The sequence below is a fragment of the Buteo buteo genome, chromosome 14, assembly GCF_964188355.1.
Source record: "Buteo buteo chromosome 14, bButBut1.hap1.1, whole genome shotgun sequence".
In the NCBI taxonomy this organism is placed as follows: domain Eukaryota; kingdom Metazoa; phylum Chordata; class Aves; order Accipitriformes; family Accipitridae; genus Buteo; species Buteo buteo.
The window spans coordinates 13,256,707-13,283,501 of record NC_134184.1 but is presented as its reverse complement, the minus strand read 5'-3'; positions in this window follow the sequence as shown (position 1 = coordinate 13,283,501).

Below are 26,795 nucleotides of genomic sequence, written 5' to 3'. Positions count from 1 at the left end.
CAGGCTAAACAACCCCAACTCTCTCAGCCTTTCTTCATAGGAGAGGTGTTCTATCTGTCTGATCATTTTTGTGGACCTCCTCTGGACCTACTCCAACAGGTCCATGCCTTTCCTGTACTGAGGACTCCGGAGCTGGATGCAGGACTCCAGGTGGGGTCTCACCAGAGCAGAGTAGAGGGGCAGAATCACCTCCCTCGACCTGTTGGCCACACTTCTTTTTATACAGCCGCGGATACGGTTGGCTTTTTGGGCTGTGAGCACATATTGTTGCTCATGTCCAATTTTTCATGCACCACTACCCCCCAGTCTTTCTCTGCAGGGCTGCTCTCAATCCATTCATCCCCCAGCCTGTATTGATACAGGCAGTTGCCCCAGCGGAGGTGCAGGACCTTGCCCTTGCCTTTGTTGAACGTTACAGGGGCATTGGGCAGAGTCCTACCTCCATAAGTGGTTCTTCAAGGAGTCTGCAGAGACATGTCATGAGCCAATTCCTTATATACATCTGCACCAACACTGACCCTGTGAACATCAGCATCAGGCACCTTAACTGGTGTTGATTGCATCCCCTAGCGACAGTTCTGTTCACCAAAAGGGGACCCTGACCACTCATATTCCATGACTGTTACAAGAAAACACTGCAGTATTTCTTATCTCATGAGCAAACTTCACCCTCTCTTACAGAGTCATTCTCTCTCTCCTGTAGTTGGGACTTCTTGCCCTTCATGCCAGACCACTCCTTGGTCACAAATTACTGCTGCTGAGCAGTTACAATGTGAATTTTCCCTTCAATTCCTAAGAATACATACAGTTATCCTGAACACATATGAAAGTATTTCTTAGCTAGGACATTTCTGAATGAATTAAGCACAGCATTAAAACAAATTTCATGCACATATAAGAAAAAAAAACAAAACAGTGCTATTTAAAAAAACCATATTTTTGTTGTGTTTGGGTGAAACACTAATCTGCATAAATATACAGTTGCCAGTTTTCTTTGGAGCTCTTCTCTTAAAATTGAACTTAAAATTGTCTTGTTTTATCTCAAGTTTTCCTTCAAAACTGACCTCAAAATGAAAAAAAAAAAAATCCTGGTTTGTTTTTTTTTAATTTAAGATTTTTTTCATTCCTGTTTAGACAAAAATAACACCTTTCAATATCTGTCCATGAAAAATTATAGAAGAGAGAAAGTTGAAACTCTGTATCTCAGATTTTGAATATAAGACATAATCAGGCGAGGCAGAGCACTTCAGGTAACTGATACCACTTTGTAGACCAATCTTTAGTTAGCGAGGGCTGACACAGCCTTCAAAATGGGTACATTTGAAGAGGACCGGTCAAAAGAAAAGATTGATCACAATGAAGGATTAGAAACATAAATTCATCCCCTAAAATAATTTTCCAAAAATCAGATGTCCCCTAAACTCTATGGTAAATGGAAAGAAATACATTTCTTTGTATTGGTTACAAAGGAAATCTTTGCTGACTAGCTTAGGCTTAGGTATTTATTATTTCAAGCTCAAACTCAGTTCTAAATCATGAGTCTGAGACTTGAACAGAGGAGTCCCAGTCTAGTGAGTACCCTAACAGTTGTGTATTCAGTGGTAACCCTTCTTTTTCAGTAGCCATTTCACCCTAGATCTGAGAAAATTTAGGTGATGAAATTACTGTGATCAATACATCTTTATGAAAATTTCAGCACATTGATGCTTACTGAAAAATTCCTCATCAATTCTAACAGTTCCTATTGTTAACTGTTGCCTGAAGAGTGGAAGCTCAGTTCACTCAGCTAATCCTCTCAACCTGTATTCTCAGTCAACTTTTCATTTGTGAATTAATTCAAACTCTCTTAAGCTTGGAGAAGAACTCAAGATATGTACCTAATGCAAAGCATGTTTCTGTACAAAATCACAAAGCCATAGAGCTCTCCTTGTTCTTCTATGCATGTGGAGACAGATACCTAGTTTTTTTCTCATCTGTGACAAGATTAAATGAGTAGGATTAGAAAATAATGGATCAATAATTCAGGAAAAAAAAAAAATCATTGTTTATTTCTTCTTCATTCTGACTTCATCTCTTTGAAATAGCTCCTGTTACAACACTCAGACTGACCAATGTGGAGCAGGACAGTTTAGTGTCTTTTGCATGAAGTGCTAAGATAATAAGTAGAGATATGTCATTGCAACCTGTTGTGGGTTTTGGAGAGTATTTTTTTGTTTGGGTTTTATTTTTTTGGTTTCACTAATTTATTCAATTAAATGTGAGTTTGGAATGAGTTATGACTTTGCCTGGGTGCTTGTAACTACATGTTAGTTTCCACACTTCCCGTCTTCCTTCTCACATGAATAACATCTGTACCTGAGCAATTTCTGTCAACTTTTACAAGGGTCTCTCAAGCAGCTGAGAGAAAGCAGGTTAGTTGCTGAATACTACAAGAAGTATTTAACTGAAATTCATATGAAGCCTGGTTTTAGTTCTACTGTTCATAGAATGACAAGTTTCAAGATTAAAATTCAAAAGCTTTATTACTGCTTATTTACTCGGTTTTGAATTATAATGATAGAAAGAAGCTTACAATTTTTTGGTCTTTTTAACTTTGTTTATTATTAAAAAAGCCACTTACTTAGAAGAAAATATGATTTCTCTACAATGCCTAATAATCAACTATGTACTTATCAATTTTTAAGGAAGAGGAATGAGTCTGTTTCTTTTATTTGTTTGTTTGTTCCATTAAAGTTAACTTTTATAAAGTTTGCCTCTGCCTTTTTGTTCCCTGCCTCTCTACTACTGTGAAGTTTTTCCTAATTCCAAACAGAGTTAGAGATAGGAGTCTTACATAGTCCTACAGCTCCTTGAAATTTGGTGACTTGCAGAAAAGAACAGTACAAATGAGTGGCTCATGAATAAAAAATGCTGCAGATGATACAATGAATTGTCCTTTATAGTTTGGTAGGAGCTAAGGTATGGTGCAAAAGGGATTACAGCTGGTCAGCTATTACAAGCAAAACTCTGAATAAGTGACAGTAGGCTGAGCAGATACTATAGGAAACATCTACCTGGGAGACAAATTTACATAGCTCACTACTCAATGAACAATTTCCTTGGGGTTTTTTTAAGTCAGCTATTTCAAAGACTGCATCATTTGACTAAGCTCAGATAAAGAACTATAACACTGTAAGACTCATTTAAATCATATCCTGAAGCAGTTAGAACATTACTGAAAACATTGGTTTAAGTGGATTGGTACATTTTTTAGGAAGTCTTTGCAGATTTGAATGGGGGGATTCCTCTTCTTGCACAGAACTATATAAACTTCAGTGAGGTGTTTTTTTTTCATAGAAACAGACATTTTATGAACTAGGAAAGACTACAGGATCAACACCACTTTCTGTAATAACACCTTAAAAATTACAGGTCATGTAAATACATCCAAATTCTGTGACCAAATCTGAATATACAGGATTTTCTCACTGAAGTAAAAAAGGATAGCAATGGTGTCATAAGCAAATGCTCTAGTCACTATGATTAAATGTTACAGGATCAAGTTTAAACATTTCATTTTGTCAATTTTTATTCTAAGCAATTTGCTGTCCCCTAAATATGAGGTACTCATTTGCAGTTCATCAGCTAAGCATTGTTGATTTGTACATGTCTTGCTTGAATGCACATTTTCGTCTCCATCATCTTTCAATATAGAACAGATTAAAATATTTTTTTTTACATATGTTGACATATAATAACTTTATTTTAATCATACTAGCTATTTCACCAAAACTATTTCTTTTAAGTATCAGGTGTGTGGGAAGATTCAGAACACCTTTAAAATAAACCTAATTTTATGAAATATATATACCTACCTTGAAGTGTAAATGTTTTTAAGATACAATTTTATATAGATTTAGAGGGGACGATTAATTTCCTTTTAAAAGAAACCACTTCAGCAAAATGTTGCACATGTGAAGTATTAACTGTAAGTATTCAAGCAGTGGATCCTTGTATTTATTCCTAATATTTGCTCAGTATAGTGCACTCAATAATATTTCTATATTATACAAAACTTAAAAATTTTTAATAGAAAATTTTCTTTAATCACAAGTATATTTTTATTTGTACATGTACCTTCTTATGGTGTTACATTCCTTGTATTTGCTCTTTAGTGTTTTTTATAAGAGCTTAATACAACATCTTTAAGATTAATATTTATAATTCAGTCATAATACATCTCTCAAAAGCCATTTTATAATTCAGCCAGGTAATTAGCTTTAGTCCCTGAGTTACCATGTTGATGTGAAATCCAAGACAGTGAAGCTATGAAAGTGAATAAGCCAAAGTTCTGTCACTTGTTATCTCCATTTATATAAACAGTTCTCGTGTCACAGCTACATCCTTTATTCTTCACTTGAGTATACATTTCCACTAGCTACAACACATGAAACATCTAAACTGTCTGACCTGTTCAGCAATGGAATCCCAACAGGCCGTTGGAAGCAGGGAAATCGACCACAACTTGTTTGATAAAATCAGTACACAACAAAGAATGCTCAGAAGACTAACCTCTATGTATCTGGTATCTTATTACTGTCTGATTTTGATTTTTTTCAGTGAGGATTTTAGTAGGTACACATGGACCTTTGATCTGCCATGCATATAGCCTTCTTCATTCATTATGCAAAAAATACTTTTTTCTCTGACTTGTTCCTTCAGGTCATTAAAATAATAAAACATACTCATTACTAGTCTTTGGGTACATATCTTTGATTTTAAAATTAATAGTGTCAAATTGTGAGGGCTGCTTGTATGCTTTAATTTCCTTTTTTTTTCCTCAACAGTGTTTTGTCTTTTAAATTTTTTTTTGTAAACCACACATAAAATATTACAATTATCTCTGTACGCATAATACATAATAATGTCATTTTAAAATTTAATTTAATACAATAAGTATTTAAAATAATTAAGAACTTGGACTAATAATTAATTTTTCAAGTTGTAATGGCCTATAATGACACATTTAAAATTTCATACTCTGCCTTAAGAAGCCTCATAACAGAGCTGATGGGTAAAAATGGCTTATGGTGATCAATTTTAATTTGAATAGCAAGTTGACAAATAATAAATTCAAGGCATGAAGATGCATTAAAAACTTGCTTTAAAGCTGAATAATTAGTACCATTTTCAAGTAGTAAAATATTAGAACTGCTGATCTTCAAGTAAGAATTCAAATGCCCTTCTTCATTGATTCATGGTCCAGCATTGCAATGTCCTTCTAGAGTTGTCCAAAACCACCAAAGTTTGTTTTCAACAGTAAATATAGCTGAACACATTTAATCTGTGAGAAATAAATGTCAGTAAGGTCTGTAGCAGGTAATGCTCTTTTCCCTTACATTGAATTTTATTCCAATTAAGTATGAAAAACGTTAGCCTCTGCTTTAATTTTTTCTGGAGATCCATAAAGCCTGGAAAATAATATAAACATATATATGTGTTTGTGTGTGTGTAACCATATGTACCAGTACAGATAGACATATATATATGACTAAATATATATATATAAAAAAATATCTGTAGGAGAACCACATATATAAGGGAGGCCTGGTATTAGGGCATAATAAATATGCATCATAACTGAATGTGCTTAATGATACATGCAGTTTGATCTTATGGTAGACATCAGGTTCAAATAACATCAACTCCTTTATGTTCTCCTAAATAGTATTAGGACATTCATTAATGTATCTATCACTAAGCACTTAAAAAACGTCACACGTTTCTTCCACCACAGTAGCAAGTGTCTAAGATTTTGATAATATGACTTCCCCTTGAAAAAGAAATCCTGATAAACAACAGGAATCTTTTCACATAGAAATTAATTATGATGTCTAAGAAACCTACTGGATACCAGAAACCTGATCCTGTAGGTGTGAGTTCACTGACTGTTTTTCATGGTCATGGAGACATCTTTGAGAGCAGAAACTTTCAAATGGCCTAGTGAATATTAAAGAAGAACTGGATGCAACATGAAACTAATTTCTATCTCCATAGCGCGCACACACTCCCAGGGTTTCAGCACATGACATATACACCATCAGCAATGATTTACTTACTATTCATCTAAATGTTTCTTTACTCTTGCAAGTATTGTCCCAGGATGAGATTCAGCTCAGAGATAATTACCTAAATATAGATATCTACATGTAGCCTGGATGTTTGCTACATATCTAATTCCCTACTGAAGTTCATGGAAACTCATATAAGTTGTCTAAACATTTGTGTCTAGTATCATTTGAAATGCCCTCAGATGTACAGAACATCTGAACAGGTCTGAAAGTTATGACAGCACCAACAGGAGACTCACATTTTGGAAGACCAGCTAGACAGCAAGGAGAGATACCTTAGGGCACCTCAAACTGCAACAAGAGCTGTGGAATTTAAATAATTAGTGTGATATGAAGGAGACATTTGAGATTGTACTGTAGTTAACAGTCATGGTGTACATGGTATCACACTTCATCATCAATTCTTTGGATGTTCGAGGAGCTCCCTGGCTAATCATCTGCATAGATGAGAAAATGGACCAACCTGAGACAAAGTTTGACTGATTTGAATGATTCACTGAACTCCTAGCTGCCCTCACAAAATGTTTGACTCATTGGTACAGGTGCTTTGTGGGTGTCATTTTCATATAAACCCAACAATTATCCCCCAGGCAGGTCCTGATGTGCCTTTTGCAATTGATAGGCAATATTTGTATGCTTAAATGTGTTGATTAGAATGGAAAATCTGACCACCCCAAATACTATCCAACATAGCTTCTGCTGCAGAATTGACCATGCATTGATAAAACATACAAGTAGTGAGCATAAACTGTTTCTGAAGATGCAGAAATGGTCACAAAGAACAGACTTTTGCAAACAGTTACCATGGTTCAGAGGTTTTGTGGTATATTTAACATAATAACAATGGATCATGCAGATGCTTGGTCACACAGGACCATGGACTAGCTGGATATAAGGACTCATTAGAACCAGTCTGAGAAGTCTCGCCCGATCTAGCTGAAGACACCTTCATGGAGACCTTTGCAACGAAGAATCCTGTCACCATCTGGACAGCCACGGACATTCGTTGGAATGCTGTCTGAAATTCAAGAGCTGAATTCCCTTTCAGTGACCCTGTATGCTATTTCATCCCTACAATCCATATTTCCTTTTCCTATTGCATTCTGTACTCCAGAAATGTTCCTTAGCTGTACATCCCCAGTTAGTTTCTTTCAGGTAGGAGAGAAACCTCCCACTTCTTACACCTCCCACTAGAGGGTATCATCAGGGCACAAAAACTAGAGCCTACTCCACTTTTGTCCAGCTACAGCTTTTTAAGAAAACAAAGAATATATAGGTACAGCTGCATGTTTATACAATTCTGTGGGTCTCTCTGCACCTCTATATCTATGTATGTGTTTTTGTAGAATATAAAACTGTATATTGCCATGTATATATATTGGTGTATATACATATAAAACCACACATTATATAATTTCTCATTTCCAATAACCTACCAAGTTATTCCAGGTACTATTATTTATGTGTACAGCACCATCTCTTATAGTTGATTTGTTTTCAGTAAGACTACAGAAGTCTCAGACAGTATATCCATACTTCTGAAGAAAAGGTAGCCAAAGGAAAAATTTGAGCACTGTTTGAGCACTAAACATTTTCTCTCTCTTTACTTCCCAGCTCAGATTTGAGCCATTCCAACTACATCTGTAGTTTAAATGTGCCATTGAAGTCATTACCCAAAATAATGGGAATGAAAGTGAATCTGTACCACCTTAGACTTCAGAGTCAGGGACTTGTCCCTGGTTTGGTTTTTATTTATCATAATAGACAAAGCCAGACTGTCCGGTCCTCCCTGGACTTCAGGAACATGTCAGACTACATACATTTTTGGCACAGAAGCCAGCTCTTCTGCAACTGCCAAATCAGCTGTGACTCTGCAATAGATCTCATGGGATATGAAAAAAATCTAAGTAAGCAAGGAAACAGATGCTTCTTGTACAGGTAAGAGAGTGTGTTGTTTTTTTCCATCTGCCCAAAATTTTATAGTGTTAAGGTTTCAGCACTGAAGTTTAAACTCAGATACATGTATACACATTTACACACACACCCATTTATATTTAATCTGCCTCTCGAACAGGTTTTTCTCTCCCATTTTGCTGTGAACTGGTAGTACAAGTATTCACACACCAAAAAAAATGGAGAAGTTTCAGTATTAATCAGTTGATGCTATTCAAGTTTCTTTTGTTGGCGGTGGGTTATTTTTTGGTTGATGTTTGGTTTTGTTTATCTGTTTTCCCCCCTCAGTATTGGTCTTTCAGTTTACAGTTGAGCTACACAGGTGACATGTTTTGCTCATTATATATTCTCCTCCCCAAACACTAGCATTTCAGCTTCCTACACATGCTTTTTTTGTGCTTTAGCTGGTGGTATGTATACTTTATTTCTGTCAGCATTTTCTCCTTAATTATACCTTTTTAGATCAAACGCAGACATCTGTGCAGTCTTAAGCATTATGTGAAGAATTATTTCTGGCATAGATTCCCTTATGCATAGCTTAAAAATGAAAGCTATTATACTAGTAGTGTTCTATACTAGAGTAATTTTGATCAACTCACACTGCATTTATAAACTCTGTAAATGTTGGAGAGAAAATGTATATTATACAAAGATTTGAAAGACAACAGCTGTGGACAAGCTGTACAGCTGGCACATTTTAACTCATCATAGCTGTAGAATGCAACTGAAAAGTGTAGTTCGTTCCCAGCTCTTGATTGCTTTCCTTAAAAATACAATTACACACTGCAAGTGAGTTTTCTGTCTTTCAGATGAGAGAAAGAGAAAGAGAAAGGAGAAATGGAGAGAGAAGGGAGGAAGAGAATAAGGAGGAAGGATCTGTCTTTACATAAGAAGGAGGGAGGGAGAAAGAAGTGAGACATTAAAGATTTTTAATCATGTAATGGTTTACCTCTAAAACAACGATTGATTTTGGGGGAAAAATCTGCTGCTTTATCAAGACTAAGTGCCATAATTGGCCCAAAGACATTTTAAGACATGCATATTAGTGATTTAATCCCTCCACACCCAACTAAGGATAGATAAAATTTAAATCTTTGAAGTTTTCATACAAAAAGCTCCTGTAAAGACATTCACCTAGCACATTTAAAGCAAAGTAGATAGCTTGAAATAAAAAAATCTGATAATTTAAGCAATGATTGACTCGGCAAACTGATACAGTCAATTTAAGTATTTTTTTATGTTTCACATTAGCTACATTAATTTTTAATGTGTACATTTTGGGGAGAAAATACCATTATGATTAATAAAAAGTGTGCTGTAATTAAGCAAAATTCATTACACGAAGACAGTCAGAAATATGCTTCAACACTAGATTACACATGTGTACAATTCAATTTCTGAAGTTGGGTGTTCGCCTGCAAGCTGGGTGTCAAAAGTTGCTTCTGTAGTTAATGAAATCTAGAACACTTTACCCTAAAAATATTCATCTGTGTTTGGTTAGATGAAAAATTGCTGAAACTCCACTGAATGTACTAACAAAATCATCACTGTCTATAGTGGGATTTAGACATCTAGCATACCTCTAAATAGCTGTGGTGGAAGCTAGTTGCCTACACATGCTATATTTTAACTAACAGTTTTATGAGCCTTTTTGTACACTGCTTAGGTCCCAGCTGCTGTTCCAGGATGGTGCAGGTCTCCCACAGATTCTGTCACCTCTGCCAGTTCTGCAAAGAAATCTCAGACACCCTGGGATATCTGAAGCAGTCTGCTGGAAGCTAGTCAGTAGTCTTAAGGAGGCTAAAATAAGACCAGTCAGCCCCACCTCTGTGCCCAGTAAGGTCATGGAACAAACCTGCCTGGAAGTTATGTCAAAGCATATGGAAAACAGGGAGGTTAGAGACAGCCAACATGGCTTCACCAAGGGCAAATCATGCCTCACTAATCTGGTGGCCTTATACAATGGTGTTACTGCATCAGTGGAGAAGGAAAGAGCAACTGATGTCATTGACCTTGACATCTGTAAGGCCTTTGACGCATCCCCACAAAATATCCTTGTCTTGATTGAACAGATGTGGTTTTGATGGATGAGAAATTGGATGGATAGACACATCCAAAGAGTTGCAGTCAATGGCTCAATGTCCATATGGAGAACAGTAACAAATGGTGTCCTCAGGGGTCCATATTGGGACCAGTATTGTTTAATATCTTTGTTGATGACACAGAGAGTGGGATTGAGTGCACCCTCAGCAAGTTTGCAGATGACACCAAGCTGAGTGGTGCAGTTGATTCATTTGAGGGAAGGATGAGGGACCTTGACAGGCTTGAGGAGTGGGCCCACATGAGGTTCAGCAACACTAAGTGCAAGGTCCTGCACCAGGACTGAGGTAATCCTCAGTATCATGGGGATGAAGGGATTGAGAAAAGCCCTGCAGAGAAGGACTTGGTGATACTGGTGAACAAAAAAACTGGATACAAGCAGCAATATGCACTTGCAGCCCAAAAACCCAATATTATTCTGAGCTACATAAAAAGCAGTGTGGCGAGCAGGTTAAGGAAGGTGATTCTGCCCCTCTATTCTGCTCTGGTGAGACCCCACCTGGAGTACTGCATTCAGCTCTGAAGCCCCCTGTACAAGAAATACAGGTAATCTGTCCAGTTGTGCCCATTCTCAGCCTATTCTGCACCTCCTAATCTGTTCACTGAGGAGGCAGAGTGAGAAAAAAGGTCTTGATGCTGTGCGAATACTCAGTAAGAGCTAGAACGTTAGTGTCTTATCAATACTCTTTTGGTCAAAAATCTATAACACAGCACCATATGAGCTGCTATGAAGAAAATTAACTCTATCTTAGCCAGGCCCAATACAATATTTTACAATTTATTTTGCACTTTCATTAGTTGGTACATAATAATAAATGCTAGTACAAAATAGTAAATGAATAACTATTCCAGTAATAAACTGTTATACTATATTTCTCTTTTTCTTTCTTGTTTTACTATTTTATCCCCATAAATATTGATTAATAATTTAGGATATAAAAAGCAAAATATGAACTCAGTGTTGAAATTGTCTGTGGCTAGTTTACAGTCTTAATGCTCATTTTGTTGGTAGCTTATGTTTTTTCCTTTAATAATTTAGTAAGATGAATATTTAAAAAAAAATACTATAAAGTGGAACATAGAATGATGTCTTTTTGTTAGGAGCATTGGACTACTATAATACAGTATTGAATCAAATCCACGTGCTAACATCAGAAACCAGGAAATTGCTAGCAGATTCAGTAAATGATAAGCATATAACTTTTTTTTTTTTTAAATTATTATGCACTGTTATTTCAGAAGGAAAGACTGCTTTGTTGAAATAGCAACTTCTGGCAAAGAAAGAAAGAATACTGCAGGAGTAACTTTAAAGAGCTGACAAATCTTAAAAACGTAAATCTTAAAAAACAGTTTAAAAACAAAACAAAAATTATTATTTCATCAAAACATTGAAATCTTTGGGGACAGCAGATTACTGAGAGTCAAAAACTTTCAGTAGAGAAAATAAAGTGGTACATAAACCCTCAAATATTTCAGATGTTGCTAGAATGACAGCAATATGGGCAACGCTCAGGAAGGATCTGAAGTTTTAGGATATCAGACAAAAACATACATTTGTATACATATGAGTCTTGGGGAGGGTGTTACCTCAAAGTTTGGTATGAAATGCCAAACAAATAAGTACCAAAGAGACTACAAGTTCTGGGTGAAGATGAAAGAAATAAAAACCAAGAGCAATGACATAGGAGATTTAGCCCTCTTCCTATCTCAGAAGGAAGTGATATTATAATTTTATATTAAATAATGCATGTAGCCACAAAATATAGTAGGAAATGGGCCATATAGTAAATTCTTGAAAAGTGTTGATGTTTTTGTTATGTGGTCACAAATAAAACTGATTACAACCACTTGAAATTACTGTCTAGGAAACAGTTTTGGTGAAAAGGTTCAATATGTAACAGAAGTTGTGGTTACATAAAAAGGAGTTACTGCAGCAGCAAAATACCACACACACACATACATATACATACATCCTGACTCCATGCAACTCAAAGAACTTGCAGGAAAAATCTTCTGACATAAGATGTCTAGAAAATAAAGAAACTGAGGGCAGATAGGAGTCTCTTTTAAGAGAGAATATGAAAATCTTTAATAGAAAATGGTACAGATTTGTATATAAAAGAATAAAACAGTAAGGACTAAAGGTTCTCTTTGATGACCTAAGTAAGTAAATAAATTTGGCCAAGGTTATTTCTAGGCAGGTAAGAAACATCACAATCTATCTACATACAAAAATGGGCAGACCTAACACAGAGAAATTGGAGAAACATAACAGGTTCATTATTGTGGAAAGCATTTAAGTGCTGAATTTATGGCTTTTCTGAGGACTATAGCTAATGTTAATAGTAGTAAGATTAATATTAACTTGGGAATCAAAATCACAAGCTAAAACAGGGAAAGAGTTCATTAAAGAGCAAATGACTGGGTTACATGTATGCAAATAAACAGGGTCTGATGAAATCTGCTTTCAAGAATTTTTGAAGTGTTTATGTCTGAAATGCTGGTAGTTATTCATAAATTCTATCAAAACAATAATGTCTCTTCTCTTTGATAACCAATATGTGTTATCTACCTTGACTTGATTAAACCTTTTGATGCATTCACTCATCCTATTGTCATTTTCAGAACTGGGCTTTTTTTCAAGTAATAGCAATTATAATGATTATGGTGTTTGAAAATAATTCATTAGATTTGAATTTAGCTTTCATTAAGATATCATTTTTGGTTTAAATGTTGACCAGAAATATTTTTGCCATTTAAAAATATTTTGGAAAGAATACAATTCCAATGCTCTGCAGTAACAATGTTTTCATTTCTCTCAAAAGAGACAGGAAAAATGCTTTCTGCTTGAACTGAACCAATTTAAAACAAAAAAAAAGCACAGTTGCTGTGACTGCAGGGGACCCAAATAAATGCCAAGTACTGGGGAGATGTCGTTTCACTAAGAACTAAACCATTGTTTCTCTGCTGAGGAGCAGGTAAGAAAATGTTCTGTTTGAAATTGTTGATCATGATAGCTGTCAAACTGTAATACTAATTTCTCACTCAGTTTGACATCTAAATTAAAAGATATATGATGAAGAGAAAATCCATGCAGGACAAATGCACAATTGGTTGGAAAAAGCATCCTTCCAATAGTTATTAGTAACATGCTCCCAAAATTGAAGGTTATTCACTGTCATACATCACAGGGATCTGTCTTATTTCATAGTGCTGTTCATTAATTTATAAGTTTTTAAATGATGAAAAGGCAAATTGTAAGCACTTCGAGTGGCTAGAGTACAATTCAAAATTTTCTGATTAAAATTATACATTGGTCTGTAATTTTAACGTCTAAATTAAAAAAGAAGTTGTTTGAAAAAAAAGAAGAAACTCCTTTATAAAATTGTCTTATACGATATATTCTACCAATAAAATGCCCCAAGGAGCAAGATGTGTACATGTAGGCCTATACATGTCAAGAGGTGCCTAAGAGAAGTGATATTGCTTCCAAAAATCAAATAATTGCATCAGCGAGATGAGGCATCCAGCCTGCAGAGAATGATGTATGAATTATACCATTCCCTTAGATGAAGGAGAATGAGAAACATAAGGTAATAAACTTTGGGAAAATTTAAGAAACAATAAAAAAAAGCAAAATAATTTAACTTCAAAATTAGTTACACGAATGTTTATAGAGTGAGCTTTCAGAAAGTAACCCAAAAGCTCTTCAAACATTTCAACACTCTCAAAATTGTGCTGTTGTTGTGAAAAAGAGAAAAGTCATTCTGAGAATACTATTGAAAATATTTCCTGAAAGACATGGGAGATGTTATGGTTCTTTTCTGGAATGGTGTGGTCAGTTTCTGGCATTCCACCTTCAAAGTTGAAAATACACTGAAGAGTGATATCTTTATTTCATTATGCCTGTATGGCTTTTGCAGACAGTCCTAAACATACAGTGCTCATATTCCAAAATGACGTGGTGCAATCCAGCTCTAGTCCGAAAACTGTGTTACTATATTGGACTTTAGTACAACTGAGTTAATTAGCCTAGTTTCACAAGTGTGTCATTCCGCTGGCAGCAAAAGAGGTTTTGAATCAAAGCTGGATCATGTTGAGACAGCTTGGACAAGTAGACCACACTTGAGTTTGTTTTCATGAGACAATATAAATATATTTCCAGAGGGACTGGAAGTAAAAGATAGTAAACATATTAAAAATGAGGTATGAAAGTTTTGCAACAAATGGAAGAAAATACCTCAGTAAATTTCCTATCAAAATGTCAATAAACTTGTCTTTCAAAATAGTTTCGTTATATAAGAAAAGCAAAAAGCGTTGCTAGTAATGTGGTTTTACAAATTACTTTAAGGTTCATGTTGTTATTTTGTTAACGTGTAGTGTAAAGTGTATTGTAAGCTTGTGTCAAAGTGCTTCTTTTCTACGTATTATTTCTCTGAGGGGATTAAAATGTGATTCACTGATGTGTCCCAAGCAGCGTTTTTTAACATTTGATAAAAAAATCCGTGTAAAAGACATCAGCTAAGCATAGAATACTAGCTGCTACACTTGCAAACAGTCAGTTTCAAATCAAAGGAAAAAGGACATAGTTTTCTTTACTTCCCAAAAACATCAGGCAAAAACCTTTTCAACTTTTTGATTTTTCTCTTGAATTCAGCCACAGATATGTTATGATCTCCAGCTTTGCTCTTTTACAAATACTGACATTCTTCTACGGTTTCTTCCAGCTACATTAGTCAATAAAGAATGGTTAGGCTACCTCAAAAGACTTGTCTATGCACAAGCTATTACTTGATCTGGCTCACAGTTCCTGCTCCTTAATCCCAAAGCATCACCTCCTATTGTTACTCAAGATTATTTTTTTTCTGTATGATTCAAGATAGCAATACGAGGCCGGTTTCACTCACATATGTTCTAAGAATTAGCTCAGTGAAAGAGTTACTATTTTAGGCCTCTCAGTTTCCTCAAATTGTAATTTTTCATGGGAATGCACTACTTTTTTAAGACTTATTTGAAAAAAAAACCCCTTGAAACTCTGGAATAATTTCTGGGCTAAATCAAAGTGCAGCCCAGAACAGTCAGTATCTCAGTGGTTAGAGCATTAATTCTGTATATGCCCATTAACCTGAAGACCTCAGGAAAATATTAGATGAATTAATTAAATATATGGGTGTGATTTTGTTCCCATTTATAGACAGATAAATTTAAAACCTATCTATTAGTATTTCCTCCAGCAGAATTTAAATATGTTCTATGAAAGTTTCTCCAGAACATGCCTGGGTATCTCTATCACCCCAAATCAAGAAGGCATTAGGAAACATATATTTGATTCCTAAAATCTATTAGTGAATGTAGTACTTCTCTAGCCCAGTAATTTTGGAATATTGATCTATGTCAATTTTACTTAGGATAAAATTTTTTAAACAAGTGATTGGACATCCCCATAAAACATTTTGTAAAGCGAATATATTTAAAAGGAATTATTTTGAAATTCACTTCATTTTCATAACCTTTTGACTTACTGTGTATTTTGCTAATTTAGGTTTCATATAATGTCAGCATGGCCACAGAAAACTGTACTTCTTTTATCCTTTCACCTTGTCTAACAGTGATACTTTAATCTTTTCATCAATTCCTTTAAATGTCCTGTCAGTTCAAGGACTGAAGTCTAGTGTTTATACTTTAATTCCAGACTTCTGCAAAGGCATATTTTCATTCATCTGTCATGTTAGTCTCAGCTGTTTAGGGGAGAGCAGGATATATGGAAACTGACATCCTGTTTTCTTCTTGGTACTAAACATAAGACTTGGAGAAAAGTCAGTTTATATGCATATAAGTTGATCTTCAGCATAATGACTTCTTCCAAAAAAATGAGTTTCCACAAGAGACAAATGCTCAGAACTAGATTCATATGCAAAGGAAATGATATTGTTCTACCTGCAGAGATATGATAAAGCTGAAGCCAATTTGCTTACACTAATGTAAAATCTGAGTAAGCAAAGAGGTACCTAAGGAGGAGTAGTGTAACTGATTTTACAGTCACAGAGGACTTGAATGGAAATTTAAAAAAAAAAAAAAAAAAATCAGAAATGTCTCATTTGGTTTATTTAGAAAATGTAGAAAATCTAGGGAATTAATGGCCTCGAAATTGGAGATTTTTATTGGTGTTATGGCAAGAGGTATTAAATATAAAGATGGACTTCAGATTGTAGAGAGGCAAATTTGCATGTAAAATTAGATGCCTAATGCATCATTTGTATTCTGTACTGGGAAGTCAGTTCAGTGTCCTAAACAGAGTGATCTGGTGTTGCTTTAGATGATTTAAAGTGTCCCAGATGCTCTTCAGCTACCATTTCAGAAAGGTGTTCTTCTGTAGGTAGTGCCATATATATCACCTTCATGGAGATATCTCAATCTAACTAACACTTCTTATTAAACTCCTCTATCTAGACAACTACACCAAGCCCTAGATATTTAAATGCAGTATGTGCATGTGAACTAAGAAACGGATTCAGCTACCTATCTTTAGTGTCTTCTGTCATTTCACATGCTCTGGAATAGCCTACTGTATTGGGTCTGGCTGAGATGGAGTTAACACTCCCCATAGCAACCTTCATAGTGCTGTGCTCTGCATTGGTAGCTAGAAAGGTGCTGATAACACACCAGTGTTTTGGCTACTGCTGAGCAGTGCTGGCACAGCATCAAGGCTGTCTCTCCAACATTTTTGCCGCCCCCCCTCAATGGCAGGCTGGGGCAGGGCAAGATCTTGGGAGGGGACATAACCAGGACAGCTGACCTAAACTAACCAAACAGATATTACATACCATATGACATCAGCTCAGATATAAAAACTAAGTAAAGGGAGATGGAAGGGGGGCATTTTTGTCTTCCGGAGCAACCACTATGCATACTGAAGCCCTTCTTCCCGGGAAGCGGCTAGACATTGCCTGCGGATGGGAAGTAGAGAATAACATCATTTGTTTTCCTTTGCTTTCGCGCGCTCGACCTTTGCTATCACTTTATTAAACTGTCCTTATCTTGACCCACGAGCCTTTTGTTATATTTTCTCCCCCCCGTCCAGCTGAGGAGGGGGAGTGATAGAGCGGCTTTGGTGGGCACCTGGCATCCAGCCAGGGTCAACCCACCACACCTACCATTGCTGTTCTACCAGGATGAAGGTCTCTTACAGTCCCAGAGTCACATCAGCCAGGCCCATGCAGGAGACAGTGTTGACTCAAATACCTCAATGTTATTAACCAGCCTGTTTAATCAGTGAAGCCCAACTCAAGGTGTCTAAGTTACTGGTTTATTATAAGGTAATTTTTGGTTGTCTAAGGAGCATTTGGTCTTATTTGACATGTCCTGGTATACCCCATTTAATTTTCAGATACTGTTCCATGAAAGCATAAATTTCGGGTGTCAGAGTTATCAGCATCTTACAGATGTCTTGGCTACTCAGGAACATCTCACGTAATAGTATATGCTGGTGTTCTGGCAACTGAATCACATCACCTGACTAACACATAGACAATTACATTTAAAAACTAAATTTAGATCTAAAATCTGGTCATGGGTCCACCTTAAGCCTTAGTTCAGTGGCCAGATCTGAGGCATCCAGGTTACTTAGACTGGATGCATGAATTTCAGTTAGCTAAAATTATCTGTGATAAATTTCACCACCAGAACCAAACTATTTAGACTATCTAACAGATACAAGATTGTGTATCTAATACAGTTTAAATAATGTTTACATTCTTACCTTTCCTGTGAAATGTTTTGTTTAATTCTTTGTATTTAAAATCAGTTAAATGATAAAAGCAGCCACTTATTAAAATGACACTTGCAGGATTTTCTTTAATTAATAAGTTGGTTTTTATTTCCCACTATTTGTACTATCTGTGGATGTCATCCAGAGAGGAAGTACTTTCAATGAAATAAGTCATTTTTAATGAATCTGTTAAAAGTATTAAGATGAAAGTGTTCTTGGCTCCTAGTTCCATATACTTCCTAGCTCAGTATCCACTTTCTTAAGCTAATAGGTGTAGTGTTTAGTGAGGTTACTACACAGTGGAAACAAAATTAAATTTGTTAATGGAGTTGATTTACTATATAACAATTTTTTATTGTGTAGTAAACAAATGAAGAAAAGGGATTAAAATGTACTTTACAGTATTTTTCAGTTCTATTTTAGTGCACAGCACTAGTAATTACTTGATTAAAATCAAACCTGACATGTTGATAATATTTTAATTAGTAATACTTCTATGACTTGCTGGGAGGTGACATGCTAATTTTGGCTTACAGCTTGAGAGACTGGCTGGGAAGCAGATGGAGCTAACTTGTAGAGTGGTCTCCCTCCTGCTTTCCATGTGGTAAAATGAAGCTTCTTGGTAGAGCTGGAAAAGTTGGCATAAATTCTCTTTTCATTCTCAGAAAATCACGATAAGATTGTAATTTTGGTTTGCTAGTTTACCTTAGCATTTACCAGCACAGCACATGTCTATAGAACAGCTGTTCTATTTAACAGATATATTGCTAAGAATGATCACAGATTCATAGAATCACAGAATACTTTGGGTTGGAAGGGACCTTCAAAGGTCATCTAGTCTAACCTCCTTGCAATGGGCAGGGATATCTTCAACAATATCAGGTTGCTCAGAGCCCCATCCAACCTGACCTTGAATGTTTCCAGGGGTGGGGCATCTACCACCTCTCTGGGCAACCTGTTCCCGTGTCTCACCACCCTCATTGTAATTTTTTTTTCCTTATATCTAGTCTAAATCTACCCTCTTTTAGTTTAAACCCATTACCCCTTGATCTATCACAACAGGCCCTGCTAAAAAGTTTGTCCCGATCTTTCTTATAAGCCCCCTTTAAGTACTGAAAGGTCATAATAAGGTCTCCCTGGAGCCTTCTCTTCTTCAGGCTGAACAACTCCAATTCTCAGCTTGTCCTCATAGGAGAGATGTTCCAGTCCTCTGATCACTTTTGTGGACCTCTCTGGACCTGCTTCTACAGGTCCATGTCTTTTTGTACTGAGGGCTCCAGAGCTGAATGCAGTACTCCAGGTGGGGTCTCCTCAGAGCGGAGTAGAGGGGCGGAATCAACTCACTCGACCTGTTGGCTACACTGCTTTTGATGCAGCCCAGGATATGATTGGCTTTCTGGGCTGAGAACGCACATTGTTGCTCGTGTCCAATTTTTCATCTACCAGCAGCCCCAAGTCCTTCTCCACAGGGCTGCTTTTAATCCCTTCATCCCCCAGCCTGTATTGATACTGGGTGTTGCCCTGACCCAGGTATGGGACCTTGCACTTGGCCTCCCTGAACCTCAGGAGGTTTGTGTGGGCCCGCCTCTCCAGCCTGTCAAGGTTGCTCTGGGTGGCATTCCATCCCTCAGGCATGTCAACTGCACCACTCAGCTTGGTGTCATCTGCAAAGTTGCCAAGGGTGCAATCAATCCCCCTGTCTATGTCATTGATGAAGATATTAAACAGTGCTATTCCCAATATGGACCCCTGAGGTACGCCACTTGTCACTGATCTCCATCTGGACATTGAGCTGTTGACCATTATCCTCTGGATTTGACCATCCAACCAATTCCTTATCCACTGAACAGTCCACCTATCAAATCCATACCTGTCCAATTTCGAGAGAATGATGTTGTGGGGGAGCGTGCCAAAGGCCTTACAGGAGTCCAGATAGATGACAACCATAGCTCTTCCCTTGTCCACTGGTGTAGTCATTCTGTCACAGAAGGCCACTAGGTTGGTCAGGCAGGACTTGCCCTTGGTGGAGCCGTGCTGGCTCTCTTGAATCACCTCCCTGTCCTCCATGTGCCTTAGCATAGCTCCTAGGAGGATTTGATCCATGATCTTTCCAGGCACAGAGGTGAGGCTGACAGGTCAGTAGTTCCCAGGGTTGTCCTTTCTACCTTTTTAAAAAATGGGTGCAATCTTTCCAATTTTCTAGTCACCAGGGACTTCACCTGACTGCCATGACTTTTCAAATATCATGGAGAGTGACTTGGCAGCTACATCAGTCAGTTCCCTCAGGACTCTGGGATGCATCTTGTCAGGTCACATAGAATTACCTATGTTCAGGTTCCTCAGGCGGTCATGAACCTGATCTTCTCTTACAGTGAGAGGGGCTTTGCTCCCCCAGTCCCTGTCTTGTGGTCCATCCACTTGAGAGGTATGGGAAGAGAGGTGGCCAGTGAAGACTGAGGTAAAAAAGTTGTGGAGTACCTCAGCCTTTTCCTTGTCCGTTTTTACCAGTTTGCCAGTCTTGCTCATCAGGGAAGGTATGCTTTCTTTGACCTTCCTTTTCTGGCTGACATAACTGTAGAAGCCTTTTTTATTATTCTTTGCATCCATTGCCAAGTTCAGTTCCATCCATGCCTTGGTCTTCCTGACCCCATCCCTACACAACTGTGCATCGTCCTTATATTCTTCCCAGGATACCTGTCCCTGCCTCCACTGCCTGTGTATTTCCTTCTTGCCCTTTAATTTGACCAGCAGGTCTTGACCCAGCCATGCTGGTCTCTTGCCTTCCTTTCCAGATTTCTTACACCTGGGGATTGAGAGCTCTTGCACTCTGTGGAGTATACTTAAAGATCTGCCAGCTCTGTTCTGCTCCCTTGTCCCTGAGGCAGTTTCCCAGGGCGCCCTACTGACTAAGTCCTTGAAGAGCTGGAACTTGGCTTTCCTAAAATTCAGGGTCCTGACTTTACTCTTTGCCTGACCCATATCCCTCAGGACTGCAAACTCCACCAGTGCATGATCACTGCAGGCTGCATCCAATCTTGATGTCACCAATCAGCTCACTTGCAGTGGTGACCAACAGGTCCAGTATCACATCCACTGAAGTAGGGCTGTCTATTACCTGGCTTAATAAGTTTAAGTTATCCTCAATGCTTTCCAGGAGTCTCCTGGATTGCCTACAGCTCACCGTGCTACTTTTCCAGCAGCTTTTGGGGTGGTTGAAGTCCCCCAGCAGGACAAGAGCCTGCGAGCATGATGCCTCCTGTAGCTGGAGTAAGAAGCCTTCATCAGTATTCATCAGCCCTTGATCAGGCAGCCTCTAGTAGACACCAACCACAAGGTTCCCTTTGTTGCCTTGGTCTCTGATTCTTACCCATAAGCTTTCAACCTGCTCATGGCTATTCTTCAGAGACAGCTCTTCACACTCTAGCCATTTCTTGATGTAGAGGGCAACCCCTCCACCCCTCCTTCCTCGGCCACCCCTTCTGAACTGCCTGTAGCCATCGATAGCCACATTCCAGTCATGGGACTTGTCCCACCAAGTTTCAGTAGGACTTATAGTTCTGTTCTAGACAAACTTTCCATCTGAATGGAACCTCCTATTCGATTCAACATGCTTCTGGAGTTTGTCTTGTCACTGGAAAAGACGCAGATTCTTACTTGTTCTAGCAAATCAAAAAAGGGTTAAAAACGTAACATGAGCTACTGTAGACTACTGACAATGACACCTCCTCTGTATTTTTATACCAAACAGATAACTCAAACCAACGAATGTTATCTCTCTTTCTGCCCAAAAAACCACAAAAGTTTTCTAGGCTTGAATGTTGACTCTTCTGTTCATTGTAAATACCATTCCAGGTTCAAAATTCATGCAAAGTTGCTGTTGATAACACATCCTATCATGCTCCTGTAGTAAGAAACTGATAATCTTTCCCTCCCAGCATCTGAGTCAACAGAGGTCACTTCTCCTGTCATTTTTTTCAAGATCATTTAAGATATATTTTTACAAAGTCCTTTGCAAGAAGTCATAGGTTTTGTCCGTCTCTGCTGAGGTATTAGACTCATTCACCTAGGTTCAGCGATAAGATCTTTTCATATGAAACTTACTTTCAGCTTGGAGGCTCTAAGTACAACACAGCAAGCTCATGACTCTATTATAAAATGACCCTATTATGAAATGACAATTTTTAATTTTTTTTTGTTAACTGGAATTATTTCCCACTTATTTTATGCATGTAAACTATTTTCCTTTAAAACATCTGTTTTGATTAATTCTCCATAGTTTATTGTTATCTTTCCCATCTCCTCACTATCCCCTCTACACTTAGACTCCTGTTTGTAATAGATGGTGCATATGTTCATGAGCTGGCGCTCTTGCCTGTATTTCTGTTAGAGATAAATGACACAGTGGAAATATCTTTAATAAGATAAACTACTCTGTTTCCAAAAAAGGCTATTAAAAAATGACATTTGAACGTAAGCCAGTCTGGCTGAAAGTAACTAGATTGGAAGGCCAAATTAAACCCCAAAATTGTATGAAGCTAAAACAATATCTAAGATTTTAATTAACTAAAGAAAACAGTCACAGTTTGTGAGACTCAAAATAATTGGTAACTCTGGAGGCAAGTATAACAAAGAAATTGAGGTAAGCCAGTGATTCTCATTAGACTTTGCTTAAATTACAGCTCCACAGCAGTCTTAAGTTTTCAGGAACAGACCTTAAATCATTGTTTTGCTGACATCAACCTTGTACGTTAAAAGCAGGTACTGCAGAGTCCTCACAGTGGCCTTCAGCATGGCCACATGGAGAAAAGAATTGCACTGAAGCTAATGCTCTGATGCCAGCACAGCAAAATTGTAGAGGTAAGCAAGACAGTGCTGATGGAAGATGTCGCTCTAACACTAGAAACATTTTTGACTGGGTTTTTTTGAACGGTGTGCTGAGTCCTGTAAAGTTGAGCAATTTGAGTGAGCAGACATGATATAATCTAATAAAAGCAACTGAACAGATAGAAAATGGAGTCTTCTCTAGTCAATTTCAGTAGAAAATAGTTGAAGAAAACAATGAACCACAGCCAGAAAAGGATAGTTTTCTGCTATTTTAAAACTGATGCAGGAAAAAGAGATGTACTACAGCAGGACTATCTTCTGTTAGAGGTTTTATATGAAAACACACAAGAAAAGCTAAAATGTATTATTTTCATAGTTGATTAACTTAGTTATGAATAGTTTAAAAACATACAACTAGATAAAATATGCAAAATGTATTCTTAAAATTATGATTATGACAAGAGAGTTCAAGCCTGAAGATGTCATAAAACTTGATTTAAAAGTCAATGCATCTGGAATGTATAATATTTTCATTGATATCCTTGAAAAAAAGAAGAGTTTGCTCATAATGCAGAGATATCATTAAAAAAAAAAAAAAGTGTTATATAGCAAAAAAAGAGTTCAGCATTCTATTAACAGAATCTCTTGGCTGACCTCTTAAAATTAGTCAAGTTTTATTCCAAAAATAAAAAAGCCAGCACATAAGATGAATATTAATATACAATAATTTTGACTATTTACTGTATGACACAATAGAGATGAGTTTGCAGCTTATTAGCTTCATTGATGCCTCTTTTATTACAACCATCAGTAACTTATATGGAGAATGAATGGAGTCAAAATTATAACTACTTTAATATAACGTACAGGGAGTAACATCAGAAATAGAGAAGGAAACGTTCAGTAAATACATAAATAGTAAACATTACAGAAAATTGTTGATATTATTAATTCTTGAATACAGCTACATCACTTTGACCATTTTCTTGTTAAATATATATAGCTGTTAAATACATATTAAAGATACTTAATAAATATATGAAATACATTTATTATATTAACTATATTAAATATAATTGGTTCAATGTTAATTTATGTTTAACATTTAATGTTTAAATATATTTAATTTAAAATATATTTATAAATATATACATATATGTATATGTGTGTATGTACATATAAACATTAACCTATATATGTATGACATATATATATGTATCATCAATATATCAGAACAGGAGAAGCCAATTTGCAAATTCCTGATGGAAATAAACTTGATGGAATGCAAAAAATACTTGGTCATTAAATTATCTCCTCCAGTGCTGTTTAACACTACCGAAAGCATACATTTGATTCTGGAGGAACCAATCCACTTCGAATAACCAGAAGAGAATTTACCATAGGTCAATTAACATTTCTAATATAGATCAGATACTTGGAAAGAGAGTTTAAGTTTGTCTGATTACAAAACAGTGTGTATTTTCTATATATCTTGGGGACAGTACAATATAGTTTTTATATTAGGTTCATCTAAAAAATTATGAAATAAGAAAGAAAAAAAATGAGCAAAACATGCCAAGCACTAAGCAAGTAGAGAGACACTGTTTTGAATCTGTGCAAAAGGTTCTTAAGGATTCTGATGAAGGGTGTTGTCAGTTATTGGTAGCAACTCAGTAAAGACATTAACTGAGTCTTTTATTAAATTGTTAAAACAGTAAGACTCCTCACACAAACAAATTTTGAAGAAGACAGGTTTAGAAAATACAACTTAAATAGTGGCTTGAAGAATCTGGACACACCACCTGCTAGGGAACAGATAAACTAAAGCCTAAATCTTTTCGATTCAGGACACTATATGTATCATAACTATGGGGGGGAAGGGGGGACGAGTGGAGTGGGGGGTCAGCAGGTGGAGGAAAAAAACCCTCCAAAACCAAGAATATAGCAAAGACATGGTTTCATGACAGATGAACGTGTGCCTGAATAGAAGATCTATGGCTATCATCCTCTAAAAAAGGAGCATTACAGAACAGGGCAAGGAAAGAGCAACATAGGCCTGGGAGAGACTGACATAGCACAGTCTTCAGATCAGCCTGCCACTGACTAGATATTCTCATCAGAGTTTTCAGGTACATTTCCATGTTGATGCTACCCATTACAGTCTATTCCAGAGTTCATTATAAATTGTTTCTCTGTAATATACAATTACAGCCAATGCAATTTTGTCTAATTAATATCAAAATCTAGTAAATAATGTTTAAAAACAAGATGATGGAGACCTCTGAAATGACATAAATGCCATTAGAAATGGGAAATAATTGATGCCTTGCATCTGCCATGGAGAACAAAATGAAAAGCAGCAGGCTTTTGAAAAAGTAGCCCTTCCCACTGTCTTCTCCAGTTGTAAAGTGGAAATCAGAGATTTAGAAGAGAGCAGCCAAAAGGAAGTGTTCCTAGAACAAAACTCTCATGAGACTTTTACCACCTGTACAGCTTGAGAAAGTTAATAATGAGCTTTGTTGTAGACAAGCTTCTGGCAGTCAGGTAGGGAGATGCCACTTAACTGATTATGAAGAAAGGGAAGTGTCTGCATCTAGGACATCTTGTGTTGAAGTGTTCAAAATAAGCTTAATTTCATCCTAAACAGCAAGGCAGATGCTATGTGCAGAATGAAGGAAATAAAAGTGATGCTATGCTAACAATCTTGTATTTTATATTAAAAAATGAGTGATATTGTCATATTCTAAAGCATATTGAATTAACAGAGATCCAAGAATCAGTGTATAAAATGGTAATATTTGCCATTTGTTTTTTTAGAATGGGTTTTAAAAAAAAAACCACATACATACAATACAACATTAAATGAAGCTCCAGAGAGATACATGCTGAATATATTATATAGAGATTCTGAAGACACAACTCTCCTGTATGAACAAATTAAACCATTAAATTTCGATTGCAACACATGCATTTTTGTTTGATTTTCTGCATATTTTAATAATTTGGTAGATGAGGTTTTATTTCTGCATGTAACTTCAGCCATTCAAGCCTCAGTATGTCACCTGCTGTTTGTCCCTGCCCTCATAATTTAACTGATTTCTCATTAACAACTGAATGAAGATTTTTTTTTTTAATTTGCTGTTATATCTGTAACCTAAGTGATGCCAAGGTTAGTAAATTGTACTGATATCATATTATAAAAACTTAATGCAACTAAGTCAATAAAAGAACATGCAAAGAAAATAATGATAGGTGGGGGAGCTTTATAATTAGGGTGGTAGAATTAATCTAGAAAGAGCCTCTTTAGTCTCAATCAGATCAAACAGATTAGACTGTACAAACTATCTGGGAATGAGTATGAAATCACTGGTATCTAAACTATCACTGCAGACATATGAACCAGACTGAATAACTACCTATTGTGATTCACAAAATGAGAGTCTGGGGGCAAACAATAGAAGAGGGACAAAGATAACAAAGTAGCCTATAGATTCTGATAATTTTTGTGTAGATACCTACTTGGATATCAGAATTTAGCCTGATATAGTCTTTTTTTCAGTAATGATGAGAATCTGGTACTTGGGAATGACTCACTCTTAGCAGTAGCTCATAATAGGTTGACCCTATTACATTGCCATGTTGCTATGACAATGCATCTAAAATAGAGTTGGCTCAGATAAGTGGACAGTTAGGTGAACTGAAAATTGGTTGAACTGCTAGACTCAAAAGGTTGTGATCAATGGCACAAAGTGTAGTTGGAGACCAGTCACCACAGTGTGTACCAGGGTTGATACTGGCATCAATACTATTTAACATCTTCATTAATGACCTGGATGTTTGGACAGTTCTCAAAAAGTTTGCAGGTGATACAAATCTGGTAGCAGTGGTTGATAAGCCAGATGGTTGTTCTGCTGTTCAGAGGAACCTGGTTAGGCTGGAGAAATGGGCCAACAGTAATCTCAAAAAGTTCAGCAAAGGGAAATGCGAAGTCCTGCACTTGGGAAATCCATGCATGAGTACAAGCTGGGGTTGAAGAGCTG